Raw genomic sequence first — 14,925 nt, 5'->3', positions numbered from 1 at the left:
ACATCGGATGAAATAGGGTGTCTGACTTGTGCAACGCTCCAGTGCTCGAAAGTACTTTTGTCTATGCGTTTCGATATGTGGACACGCGATTAGAATGTATATTACTATTAACGGTTCATGGCGGTTGTCAGATGTTGGTTGTTCCTCTTCTCTCAATAAGTAATTCGGTGTTATTCGCCTGTGGCCTATCCTATGTGGCAAAGAATTATTTCGATGAATTGTTCTTGATGGTAGCATGTCTTCTACTCTCTAAGGACAGGTTTATTGAGTTGAAGTTTATGCCGTCTTTCAATTTTCATTCGCGTTGCCAGTTATACAGCAATGCCTTGCGAACAGCTTGAATCCAATTCCTAACTGGTACTTTAACAATTGAAATATTCAGATTTCTGGCCCGCGCTGCACATTCATCTGCTTTTTTATTTTCGGCGATCAGAACGTGGCTTGTGACCCAGCACAAACGAACAGTGTGGCCTTCACTTAGGTTTGTTAGTATATGTAGGATGTCGGCTATAGTGAGTTCGTGCTGTGAATATATATTCCGGGCTTTTAAGTGCCCACTTAAAGAACTTGTATAGACTTTATATATATATATATATATATATATATATATATATATATATATATATATATATATATTACATTTGTAATCTTTTGTAGTGCCCTCCAGCAGGCATAACCCTCAGCAGTGAAAATTGAGAACAACTGTGGTAGTCTCACTATATATTCCCACGTACCTTCAGTTACGCTGCTTCTGAAATCAATGGGTATCTTCGAACCCTCGGTGTAAAATACTGTGTAAATGTCGTACTCGTTTTGCACTGTGTGAAGTTGCTGTAGTATGTCTTCACGAGGTTTCTCTTGTCTTATTGAGATGTGTCAATGAAAAATCAAGAAATTTCGTGAAATACTTACAAGGAGTTATTGTAGCTGGCCGTTGCTTGACAGAAAGTGCGCCAGTAACATTGTAGCTAATACATTTTTCTTGAAAGCTAAGTATGAGTAGGTCCTATTGAGTTAGGTTTGTTTATGTAGTATAGTCATTTCTCGCAATACGTGATAATGTTATGGCAAATATGGTCGGGAGATAAGCGCACTCTTAGAACGTATGTCAATATGAGTTGAGCTCTTCTGTAATCTAAAGATGGCTCGTCACTCCCTGAATACACACTGGAAGCGGGTGAAGTGCTATAGGCACCGGTTACTATGCGTAGTCCTTTATTATGCACGGCATCTAATCGCTTAAGCTACGATTGCCGGGCTCAACCATATCCTATGCATCCATAGTTCAGTTCGCTACCTACCAAAGAACAATAGATATGTAGGAGGCATTTGTGGTAAGAACCCCAGTGTTTTCGCCACAGGATATTTAGGATATTGTGTGCCTTATTTGTTAGAAATTTTAGGTTAATAATGTGAGTAAGAAAATTTAATTTTTTATCGATAATGCCCCATAAAAACAGGGCAGGAACATTTTTTTAGTTTATTTAACCACAAGCATTATTCTACCACACCCCTGAGACACACCGTTTTCCTGGGTGAATACACGTGACATCACCCTCTCAAGACGTATGTGGCACGTTCGATCAGACGTAAAGTCAGAAGTGCACTAGAGCATTTTGCACTGAATCCCCAAGTCTGTCAACTCCCTCAAAATGTCTGATCTTCATTTGGTGTCATATGCCTTCGCCAAGTCGAAAAAGATAGCTAGGCAATGTTGTTTGTGTAAATAGGCATTTCGTATTACATATTATAATCGGACAAGGCGATCAGTTGTATAGTTAGTTAAATGAAGTTTAATGGCGCAAAAGCGGCTAAGGCTTTAAAACACGAGGTGTTTTAAAATCCAGTGAATGAAGGAAAAGGCTTTGTTAATAATCTATATTTTATGTAAAAGTCCAGTGTCTTCTAGAAATTTACGGATGTCACATAATGGGACTAGCGGATCATCACCTAAAATTAGAGCAGGGTGTAAATATATGTGTAGTTGATATAATTTGTGCAAAAATGTTCGTCTCTATGTTTCAGTCTGCATACATGTGAGTAATATGTGCATAACTGTTAGTGGCTGTTGACATTTCTCGCATGTTGGTGTGTCTTCTTTCGTAAGTAAGTAATTGCGTGTGAGGTGCGTATGCCAAATGCGTAGTCGGCATAAAACTACTTCGATGAACCACTCCTGATGATAGCATGACTTCCACTCGCCAACTATGGGTTTCGTGAGATGTAGTTTGTTGTCAGCACAACGGTCCCATTCACGTTGCCATTTCGCCATTAAGGCTTTTCTAATTCCGCGGATGCTATCTTTGTATGGAAGCGTTGTGTTTGTCATCTCTTTGTTCGCTGCCATCGATGCACATCTATCGGCTGCTTCGTTACCCAGTATCCCAACATGACTTGGTACCCAGCAGAAGCGGATTGATTTCCCATATTTATTAAGCGCGACCATGTTTAGTATATCCCCTAACAGGGGTTCACACTCAGATTTCAGATTTAGAGCCTTCGGTGTACTTAAAGAATCAGTGCATATGACTGTGTTTTTGTGCTTGCCAGTGATAATCTTTTTAACTACTACCCATACAGCATAAACTTCAGCCGTAAAAACCGACGCATGTTTTGGTAGACGAATACTTGTTTCTCAGTTTTCTGTTACGGCCCCTACACCCACGTGTTCTTTTGTTTTGGAGCCATCCGTGTAGAATTCCGTGTGATTTTGATACTTGTCCTGAAGACCACGGAATTCTTGTATGATGTGTTCGTGTGGAGTGTCTCTTTTCTTTAAATGTGTTAGTGTCCAGTCACACAACTGTGTGAAATTGTACCATGGGGCCAACCGTTGTGGTTTCTTGGCAACCTGGAGGACTTCGTGGGGAATGTCATAATCCCGACAGTATTGCTCATACCGCAGTACAAGTGGCCTAATCATATTCGGTTTATTTGTGTAGTGTAAGCGTGAGTTGCAGTGCATAAGGATGTTGTAGCATATGTGTTGAGGTGATGACTGAATTCTGAGTACGTAGGAAAAAGTGAGTAATGCTCTGGGCTGCTGTAAGGAGGGTTCATTACACTCAACATGTAAACTTTGAATGGGTGACGTTCTGTAGGCACCACTTGCCAGTCGCAATTCAAGGTTATGTACTGGATCAAGTAGTTGGATGTAGGACTGCCTCGCTGAGCCATAAACCACGGAGCCGTAGTCTAAAAGGCTACGCACAAGAGACCGGTAAATACGTAAAAGACAGTTTCGGTCGGAACCCCAGTGCTTATGAGAAAGAACATTTAGGATATTCAATGCTTTATTTGCCTTAACTTTTAGTGTTTTAATGTGGGCTAGGAAGTTTAGTTTTTTATCAAAGATTACTCCCAAGAGTTTACATTCTTGTTTTACCGGCAGTGCGACATCATTCAATTTTAGAAGCGGGTCTAAGTACAATCCTCGTTTTTGCGAGAATAGCACTGTAATGGCTTTTTGAGTAGAGAAGCGGAAGTCATTTTTCTCAGCCCACTCCATTAGTTTATTAATTGTTATCTGGAGCTGCCTTTCATATGTATGTTAGTTTGAGGCGCGGCATGCTATTTGCAGATCATCGACGTATATGGAGTGCATAATAGAGGGGGGAATGACTTTGTTAACAGAGTTCATTTATACTATAAAGAGTGTTGTGCTTAGTACGCATCCTTGTGGCACACCATTTTCCTGAATGAATACACGTGAGAGCACCTGTCCTAAACGCACCTGGAATGTTCGGTCCGACATGAAATCGGCTAGACATTTCAGCATTCTACCTCGGATTCCTAAATCTGCTAAGTCCCTTAAAATACCAAACCTCCATGTTGTGTCGTACGCCTTTTCTAAGTCAAAGAAAACAGTGAGACAATATTGTTTGTGTAGAAAGGCCGCACGTATCTCGTCTTCTAGCCGGACTAGGTGATCTGTTGTGGAGCAACCTTTCTTGTATCCACACTGATGGTTATCTAGCATGTTCTCTGTGTCAGGGACGTATGTCAATCTTATGTTGATGATGGCCTCATAGGATTTTGCAAGACAACTTGTGAGTGCTATGGGTCTATAACTGGTTGCTGTTGTGGGAGGCTTTCCAGCTTTCAAGAACGTGATTACGATAGCTTTCTTCCACTCTTTGGGCATTTTCCCCGTTTCCCAGATTATGTTGAAGAAATGAAGCAAAGTCTCAACTGCTTTCGGGGATAGGTGAGCTAGCATTGCATAGTGTACCCTGTCCGGACCGGGTGCTGTTTTTTAGCCACTAGTAAGGACTCTGTTGATTTCTGGAAGTGTTAAAGTGCCATTATACAGTCTTTCTGAACTTCCTGTGGTCGGAAGCTTTAGTTTTTCTGCAAACTGCTTATGTTTTAGGAATGCAGCAGAGTAGTTTTTCGAGCTTGATATATCATGGAAATGTTGCCCTAATATGTCTGCTTGTTCTTCTATATTTGTTTCTGTGCCTGGAAGTGACAGTATGGGGATAGTGTAAGAAGCGTAATCGCCTCTAAACATGCGAAGCTGATCGCACATTCGTTTGGATGGTATTGAACAATTTATAGACGATACATAATTTTTCCATGACTGTCTTTATGCTTGTCTGCGCGTGTACCTGGCTTTCGCTTTTGCTTTTTTGAAAGAGAGTAGATTATCTTGTGTTGGGTATCGCCGAAAGAAACCCCACGCTTTGTTTTGTAGTTTTTTTGTTTGCGTACATTCTTTCGTCCACCAGGGTTTTATGTTTTTTCTTAGGACGCCTGACGATTGTGGGATTGTTTCTGCTGCTGCAGCAAGTATACAGGCGGTGGTCTGATTATTCATTTCATCCATGGTTAGCTCATCTGATATGTTAGCCAGAGTGGCCTTTTCAGCAAAGAGAGGCCAGTCTGCTAGATGAAGTTTCCAACGGGGTGGCCTCAGTGCGATGGTAGGAAAAGTAGATGTTCTTTTAATGATAGCAGGCATATGGTCACTACCATAGGGGTTCTCAATAACATTCCACTGAAAATCGCAAAAAAGAGATGGAGAGCACAGTGCCAGATCTAAGCAACTCATAGCTGCTGTGCTTGGGGAGTATTAAGTTGCCGCACCAGTGTTTAAAAGGCGTATGTCATTTGTTAGGATAAAATCTTCAAGCGTTTCACCCCTGTTGTCAGTAGTTTCGCTACCCCATAACGTGTTATGCGAATTAAAATCACCGCCTATTAAATGTGGTTCAGGTAGCTAGTTTAAAATTAACTCTAGGTCTCTCACGGTAAAATGTGAATGCGGCGAATGTATACTGAACAAATGGTGATGGTTTTGTGAGCTAAAACAGTGACAGCAACGGCTTCTATGTGAGTGTTAATGGGAACTTCTCTGGCTGCTATACCACCTGGAAGAACAATGGCTACACCACCTGGCAGCCGGTTCGCCTGAGTACGGTCGCGCCGTACAACGGTGAAGCCTTTTAAAATGTTTTTGTGTTTATCGCCTAGGTTGGTTTCCTGTAAGCGCAAGGCCACAGGAGAGAAGTTTATTAACAGGTCTTTTATGTCACATAAGTTATGTAAGAGACCTCTACAATTCCATTGGATCATAAAAGCCATTATAAAATTGAAAGGTAAAAAATGGTATTAACGAGTGAATGGGAGATAAGAAAGATGTTAGGGGATATGGATCTGAAGAAGGCAGATACAACAGAGCGATAACCCTTAGGTAATCGCCTTCTTATTTAGAGTTGTTATTGGGATTTTGTCCCTCTTACCGCGCTCGAGAGAGCGCTTGTCCTTTGGTGGCGAGGACACCGGGGTTTTTGTTTCGACCTTCATTGCTCTCTCTGAGGCGCTGGAGGACCGAGAGTTTGGCGCCGAGACACGTGTCGCGGGCCTTGGAGTGCGCTTGATCTTAGGGCCCTGCGGGACTGCTGTCTGCAGCGCCGTTGAAGAGGGCGTAGCAGTACTGACTGCTTCCACAACGGGGGCGGGAGGAGTCACTGCGGCACCACTGCGTGTGGGCTCGGAGGACTCCGGAGGCCTATGTGACGCTGCCCCCGCCTGCGTTACATCGGCATAACTGCGTCGCGAAAGGTACGCCAGTCGTTTTCTGGCTTCGAAGAACGCGATTTTTTCTTTTACAGTTAGTGCAATGACTTGTTTTTCTTTTTTCGAGCAAGGGCAGGACCGCGAATAAGCTGGGTGATCTCCCTTGAAGTTAACACAATGTGGGGAAGAGATGCAATTCTCAGATTGGTGTTCGTTGGAGCTGCATTTAGCACAAGTTGTTTGTCCTCGGCATGCATGTGAAGCATGTCCGAATCTGGCATTTGAAGCATCGTCTGGGGTTTGGGATTTATGGTCTCACATTGAATTTGACATAACCGGCATCGAGAGAGGCAGGCATTACGCTTGTTCTGAAGGTGAGTATAACATGTTTAGTGGGGATTTCTTGATGATTTCTGCGGATTACTATTCTTTGTACTTTGGTGACATTTTGGTCCTGGAAACCTTCCAGCAGTTCCTCGTCGCTTAAGCCAATAAAGTCTTCTTCAGGTATTACTCCCCTGCTTGTATTAAGTGTTCTGTGGGCTGAAACAGTCACTGTCACCTCGCCAATACTGGTAAGTTCAGACAGCCTATCTGCTTGATCTTTATTATTCAGTTCTAGGAGGAGGTCCCCGCTACACATTTTGGGGGCTTTGTACATCTGTCCGATTTTATCTTTTAGGCATTTGGCTACCAGGAATGGAGAGCGCTTTCTAACTGGCGTATTGCTTTCACTGTGGACTACATAGTATTTGGGGGAAGATGGAGCGTTGCTTCGAAAGGAGAATTGAAATGGTACTTCGGTGCGGCATCTTTTCATGCGCCGATCATGGACAACAGAGATTTGAGCTGCCATAGGAAAGTGTGTGTGTTCGGCAACAGCGCCGACCGCCCACCACGGAGCCCAAGGAGGGGACGCGGCAGAGCTTGCATGCAAGTCTGCACGATGCCAGCCGTACGCTGTCACTCTAACCAAATATGGTGTACCCAAGGTAGGATAGCCACAGAAGGTTAACCCTTGCCGCCGTGGAAAAAGGAAGTAAATGGAAGAGAGAAGAAGACAGGAAAGATCAAAAAGTGAGAGATAAAGACGAAGGTTTGAGAAGAGAGAGACAGGAAGAGGCAACTACCGATGTCCCCCGGGTGGGTCAGTCCGGGGGTGCCTTCTAGGTGAAGCAGAGGCCGAAGAGGTGTGTTGCCTCCGCCGGGGGGCCTTAAAGGTTCAAACACCCAGCATCGGCTCAACCTCCAGGATCCCCCTTTCCCCAAACACGGCTAAGCCACGCATGGCTACACGCGGGAGGGTCCAACCCTCGTGCGCTCGGGTACGTGGTGTCGCAGCACCCCAACGCCTGCTGACGCAGACGCCCCTGCAAGGCGATCAGTTGTATAGTAACTCTTTTATAACCACATTTATGTATATTTAAGGACTTTATTGTTTAGAGGGTAAAATTTAGTCGGTTGTTCACAACACAATGATTCGACGTTTCTAAACAACCGGTGAGACCAATGGGGCGGTAGCTGCTAGGTTATGTTGGGGGCTTGCCAGATTTTAGAAAAGGTACAACTACGGCATTTTCTCATGTGTTTGAAATTTCGCCGGTTTCCCAGATCTTGCTGAAGAAATTTAGTAATGCTTGATTGAGGTTTCTGGCAGGTGTACAACCATGGTGTTTTGGATGCGGCCCATGCCAACTGCAGTTTTCTTTCCAGCAGAAAGTGCATTATTTAATTTTGGCAGCGTGAGGGGAGCATTGTAGGGTTGATCAAATAGACCTGTTCTTCGTAATCTTTGTTTTTTCAGCACAGCTATTTATGTGAAAAACGTGTACGTGTAGTTGGCTGAACTTGATACTTTGTAGAAGTGTTCCCCCAGAATATCTGCTCGTTCTCCAAGTGTTGTTTATGTACCAGCACTTGAGAATAATAGAATCGTATAGGATGAGTAATCCCCTTTGAATTTCTTTACCTGTGCCCACATCCATTTGGAGGCGACTAAAATATTAATTGAGGATACATATTTCTGCCAAGAGTGTTTTTCGGCTTGTCTACGAAGGTATCTTGTATGGGCTTCTTTTCTGCTTAAGTTTAACTAAGTTTTAGTAAGGCGGTTACTTATAAAGGTTGCCCAAGGCCTTATAATATTGTTCATTTTTTTTCTACGGTACATCCGCTGTCTATGACGGGTTTAGTTTTCCTCGATGTTCTCTAGTAGATTTCAGCTGCCTTGATTCTCATCGGCACCTAAATGGGCAAAAAATGTTCAAGTATGGCTGTTTCTACGAAAAGCGGCCACAGCGGTCAGTTCGATTTTCCAACGACGTGGCCTGCAGTCGAAGATGGGTAAAGTTGATGGCAGTTTCATTATGACAGGCAAGTTGTCACTGCTGTTTGGATTATCCAAAACTTCCCAGTTGATAGTTAGTTAGTGATTTCTGGTTTAATGACGCAAAAGCGACTAAGGCCATGCTGCACCAGTCACAAGATATTAAGAATTCAAATGTTATAGCAGCGGAAGCTGCATTACTTTAGAGTCTGTATAAAAAACTGCTTTCTTCTAGAAAGCTGGACAAGTCAAGGAAGGACACTATCGGTTCATCTCCGAGTATTGAGGCAGGGTGTAAAGGTAGGCTCTTCAGCGGTCTTCGGTGAGTTCAGGATTACTGCGGCCGAAAGTTTTTCCTCAACCCTCATATCAAGGCGCGGAATTTCTTTCTTGGGACATAACGGCGGCGTTGTGTCAAATGAGGCGAGTTATTGCTTGTGTGAGGATCGCAATGTTTTCATTAGAGAGCTGCACATGGGATTTTAGTATTGTTTTGGCCCTCTTTTCGAAAATGACGCTCGTGAAGTTGTTTAAGACGGGGTTCTGGAAGAAATCCTACGTTGTCAAGGTGGTCTAACGATTCCCGAACCACGTACTGGCGGCGTTTTCCGAGGAGAAGTATACACGTCGTTGCTTGTCATCGGAGTTCTAATTGTTGAAGGTAGCAACCCTTTCCAATATATCCCGCGAGCTTTACGGGTATTCGGTTCATAATGTGTGGATAATTGCTGGGTCCCTGATTTGTTGAAGTACAATGGTTGCAGAGAAGGCTGGGTCCACAATTGTGGAGACTTGACTAACGATCTTCCTGATCCTTTCAGGCAGATGTCCGTGCTCCAGGCGCGGTTTTGTAGCCTGCAGGCACATTGCTTGTCTGGGGTGACGCTGGCATTTTCTTGGAGGGTTGGGCTTTACAGGGACATCCGCTACACGACCACAAAACGCCTCCATAAGACGTCACCTTGTATTTATAGTTAACAAAGCAGCACAACGCAAGTCACAAAACCAGCTGTTTATTGGGGCGCCTGTGCCGAACAAAGAAAGTAAGGCTCAACACAATTGTATGGCGAGCACATTCGTCGACCGCTCAAATTTGATCTCCGAGTTAAGCGCGTCGGTGAAATATATATGACTCGTTGAGTCGCAGAAGGTTCCAAAGAAATCAGTCGGGGTCCTGTAATTTCTAGGATATACACTACTATTCCTATTGCGCACGCTGTCTGATTAGAGAAGTCTCGGCGGGAACAAAATCAACAGATACAACGAGCGATAACATTCGACAAACTTACTGCAGAGAAAGGCGCATCTCGCGATGCGCGATAAATTTGAATAATTGTTAGGAGAGGAAAGGCGATCGCCGGGAAAGATAAATAATTCAACGTGGCAATGTGCTACTTGCAGCCTTCATACCTGCTGCAATCAATACCCTTGCTGTGCAATAGACGAACGAAATGAGAACTGAGAAGTCCAGCTTTCGTTAATTATAGCCGAATGGAACCAAACGTTAAGAACATTATCACAATGTAATGCACTTGAACAAAACAGATTAATTTGTACAGCTATGAATTATCAGCTGGAAACATTTTGTTGTGGTAAAATCTGCGTGAGATTTAACACAATTTGTAATGAGTGATAAAAAAAAGTTCAAAACGTGTATCTTAGTCCTCGCCAAGAGACGAGATGTTAGCCGTGATCGTAGCCTTGTAGCTTCGCTGTACGGTCAGTAAACTCGCACATTCCTTTAATGTCGTCGTCAACGTCAAGATTCTTAGTTTTTGTCTCTTCAACAAATGTTGATGTGTAGAAGACGTCACGCATTCCAGCTTCTACACACACAGAAACCGCTCCAAAGGGCAGGTTCCTGTGACGAGCAGAAAAGTGGAATTAAAAAAAAAGGACACGTGTGATTCAGGCACATGTTCGCTAGAAGACCACGTCAAATACTTGGCGCCGTCAATTCGCCGAACATTAATGAAATTCGACAGAGAAATATGTGATAAATCCGTAGCGAAACAGTGATCAGGTAATGCGTTGCAGTCGATCCAGGAATGTTTTGCAGCCAAGCAAAGACATACGAATTGTACAATGCTTGTGTAGCGCAATAAAAACAGGCCACAGGGAAGGAACGCAGAAACAAAATTACGCGAAACAGAACCACAGGTCTATATGTATGCATTTTTTTTCTTGTCTCCGTCTTCATCGTGCTGTACAAATTTTGTACAATTGAACATCTGCAAGCAAGCCCGTGAGCGGATTCCTTCTGTCGCAAAGACACCTTTGCGTACTCAGCGTTTCATAAAGAAGTGGCTAATTTCACCGTAGTTCATAGTAATAACTGTCATACAGGAAACAAAATTCAACACGCTAGGTGATCTATTGACTGAATTAGTACAATCAACCGCACACGCTGAACCCAGACCGGCCATTGCTCACACTACGGCTGGTGGCCAATATTCTCAGTGGCTGATCATTCCTTAATCAAAAAAAGAATATTATTTTGCAATTATAATTAGTGGAAGTACACAGCTGGGAAACAGTATACGCCTTAGCGTCAGGCTTCAAAATTATCTTGTTCCCAAAGTACGGTACAGGAGCGTTACCGCGTGCCACTTTTATTTAAATGTCTCCGCCACTGCTTCAACTCGCTACTGCCGCCTAGTTCTGAGTAAGATAACTTGATGAATACTGAGCCAACGTGGCGGTATCTCGTAGTTGTCACCGCCCTCAGTTCTATTATATGGGATAAGTATTAGCAGTAAAATGCACTGTCCAAGTAATCGCAAGAGATATTATTTGCTACATATTGAGCAAAATTTGAGAGATTGCCTACGGGTCATACTAAATATGCTTCATCGTCAGGAGTAGATATTTCAAACATAGAGATGCGCTGGTGATACAAAGATGTTCTCGGCACCACGGCCGTGCTAAAGCCTGCGCACTTTTTCTAGCGTTACAGCATGACATCGTCTGAACGACCTAATATAACTAGAACCAACCTAAATTTTTTTTGCATATTTCACCAAGGGCTGTTAGATGTGTTTTTTCAGCCTTTAGGAATATTGGGCTATCAAACACTACAATCGATTTGGCGAGGGAAGACGAGACATAACGGCATATTATAAAACGGCTACTCTATTAAATATTGTACGAGACACTACGAGAAATTCTTGGTTATTGGTTTGCTGCTGTCATTGCACATACATTTCTTGAATATACATAACTTTTGTAGCTTGTTCTTAAAGAAGAGCGCATCTACAGATTACCACCCTAACTATTTTCTAGGCAGCAACAAGTACTTCATGAATGCATTACCATACCATATGAAACCGTGTATGTATGAAACACATATGCATTAATGAATCAAGAGTTATAAATGATATAAACATCGCATCCAACCGGATATATGAAACAATTCTGATGTCACATTGATAACTTGTAAGACAAGAGAAATCTTGCCTCAAATTTATAATGGACATGTACTAAACACGTAGGACATGCAGTGAACATGTAGTACCTTTATTCATGAAGCAACTGGTCAACAAAATGAAGAATTATATGCGGATTCTAGCTAAGTATTGGGACCAGTTTACGAGAAATATTTTCGCATATTGACTATCGAGCATCGTGTGCGCGTTAGCAAAGTGTTACAAGGTAGGGATCATGTTTCTGATTTGACTAAGTCTGTGTGTGCGGGGGAGGGGGTGATACAAGCGTTTCTTTGAAGGAATCAAAGTCTAGGTGACCGCTTCGAAGCTAGAATAATTATAATGGCAAGGCCGATTGAATGCTGTCAGATTCATTATTCTCAAGCAACGAGACGGGTTATTTGGTTGATTCAGGTCACAGGCCATTCCTAAAGCATATGTATTTTCGCATGGCGTTTCAAAACACTAGTGGCCTGAGCAAAACTGCAGTAAGAGGGCGCGCTCTGGCTGTTTTGCGAGGGCGAATCAGAAAGTGTTTGTTCCTATCTTTATTAGCCAAAATAGTATACATACAGGTAAGCACAAATATACGCACTGTTCTACCTACCTTACACAATTTTTTCGCGTAGTCGCCTCACCGGTTGAGACCCATTTCTCCCATCGCAACACTAAATTTAAGAAGCCCCTGTGGTAGAATTTGTTCGACTTACCGTGGAACCAGCGTCGCACAGCTGTCTGGACGTCATCACTGCAAATGCATCGCTGTCCTGCCAGGTACTTCTTCAGTGGACTGAAAACGTGGAAGTCACTCAGGGTGAGGTCAAGACTTTATGATGGCTGGTGCATCAATCCTCAGTGAAATTGCATCCGCGCGGCAACTGATGCCGTCAGTCAGCGACGCGCACTGCCTCCCCTAACGCTCACTGTAATGCATTCTTCAGGGTATTTTGCGAACTCACAATACCACCACATCACACTCTCCAAACGAGGCACCTTTCCCAATACCTGGGCTGCATTTCCCTGCGGATTTCGATGGGCTTTCATTCCTTGCTCCATAGAAAACGAATCACAGTTCACTGCTCGTAGGCCGTGGACGTGTGCCATCTGCAACAACTGGCAGTGTCACCGTGCCACGCAGCCACCCACCGATAAGGCCGGGCCGGTCGGAGAAAGATCCACCGCTGGGAATCGATATGTTGACTTCCCATATGCAGCGTAATTTGGCTGAAAAATAAACAAAAAACAGGGGCAAATGGAGGTTTGGCTCGTGTTTGGGTTTCTGCATTCCTTGCTCTTGCACAAACCTCTCCTTACTTCAGGACATATTTTAATGACACTAACCTCGTGAAACCAGCCATGAGCAGTCCGGATGGCGGTATATTATCTCTGCATCGTGTCCTCGGGTGACCAATAAATTTTAATTCACGCCATGCTTGCACGAATCAGGAGGTATTTACCTGTGTGGATCTGGGCACCCAGATCACACTATCTTACCGTGAGGCCCTTGCATGCGATGTTTGACTAATAAGTGCGCCAGACTTTCGCGATCTTTCACAATCAGAACCCCACTTACAGTGAGGCTTGAGTAAGAGCTTCAGTTGCCTGTTTTTACTTTTTTACTTTAAAGCGATGTCCGTATATGACCGGTCCAATTGAAAGCTCGACTGCATATAATGCTCTCGAGCAGCCTTAAGAAATTTACAAAAGCAATAATTCAGCCACAGGCATTTTGCTATGCCAGTACAACAGCCACAGGTTCCCCGCCCTCGTCCCATATTTGTTCGTTAAATTTTGCTTCGGTTGCCTTCACAGTTTTCTCAGTGCAGCTGGGTAAATTTGGCATATTTCGCAAAGCACACAAAGCTTCGGATAACTTGCACACTTAAGGTACTGCTAATGCCGTATTTAGCCTAAGCACTCTAGTTTCGTCTAGATTTTGCCTCCAGTCCTGTTAAATTTTCTCAGAACACCAGGGAAGCCTTATAAAGACCTCGCATAACGCATTAAAAATATAAAAAGTAGAAAGGTTTTGTAATTACTTGTCGCGCTTCAAAATTGCCTGGAACGAACAATTCAAGCAGGCTATGCATTCTACACGGCCCTCATTTCCACTAAACCTGGTGCAGCGTGGAGTTATCTCGGGGTCTTCAGCCACTTGCAACACGTCGAAGGATTTTTCGCCTTGCATTTTTTCATAAGCTGTGTCACCACCCAGCTCGTTGTCGGAAATTCATGTTTAGAACACATTACTTATCTTGCCGTACTGACCATCAGCATAAGATTACAATTGGTGCATGTAACAGGAAATATTTTTTACGTTAATTTTTACCACGTACGTCAGAAGATTGGAATGAACTTCCCTATGATATTCTTTCCAATAATAACCACGAATATTTCGAAAGCACTAGCTGACACTGTATACCATCAAGCATTTGTGCGAAATACTGTGTTTTATAGCGAAGCTGTATACCTCTTCCGTCCAAGGAAATTTTCGTGCCGTAAGCAAGAAACACCCATACGTGAGCCGATGCCGGAGATAGTGCAATACCAGCCCGACCCATGGAGGAGGTGAAGCAGGCGTTAAGCGCCCCCAATACGTGGGTAGTTCCCGAAGTTAGTGCAATACCGGCCTGACCCTCGGAGGAGGTGAAGCAGGCGTTAAGCACTCCTCATACGTCCGCCGATCTCGAAGATAGTGCAATTCGAGGCCGACCCGCGGCGAATGTGAAACATGCGTTAAGCACTCCCCATACGTGGGCTGATCCCGAAAATAGTGCAATGCCGTGCCGACCGGTGGCGTAGGTGAAGCAGGCATTAAGCATTCCCCACAAGTGGGCCGATCCCGAAGATAGTGCAATGCCGGGCCAACCTGCGGCGGAGGTGCAGTTCGCCATTAAGGGACCCACATACACAGCTTCGCTGGTCATCCTTCTTCACAGAGTGGGAGGGCACTAAGACTTTTTCATTATTACTTATAGTCTAACATCTTCACTCTATTTATCACACTTTCAGCTGACATTATGTAATGAGCAATTATTGTGTATAAGCTCGTAATATATTTCCACCTAATTTTTTCTATAACCCAGTATCCTCTCTAATGCTGAAAGGCCTTGAGGGTAAATAAATCAATAAATAAAATACGTAATTAAATAT

Source organism: Dermacentor variabilis, chromosome 6 (assembly GCF_050947875.1).
Source record: "Dermacentor variabilis isolate Ectoservices chromosome 6, ASM5094787v1, whole genome shotgun sequence".
NCBI lineage: Eukaryota > Metazoa > Arthropoda > Arachnida > Ixodida > Ixodidae > Dermacentor > Dermacentor variabilis.
Note: the sequence above shows the minus strand (reverse complement) of the source record.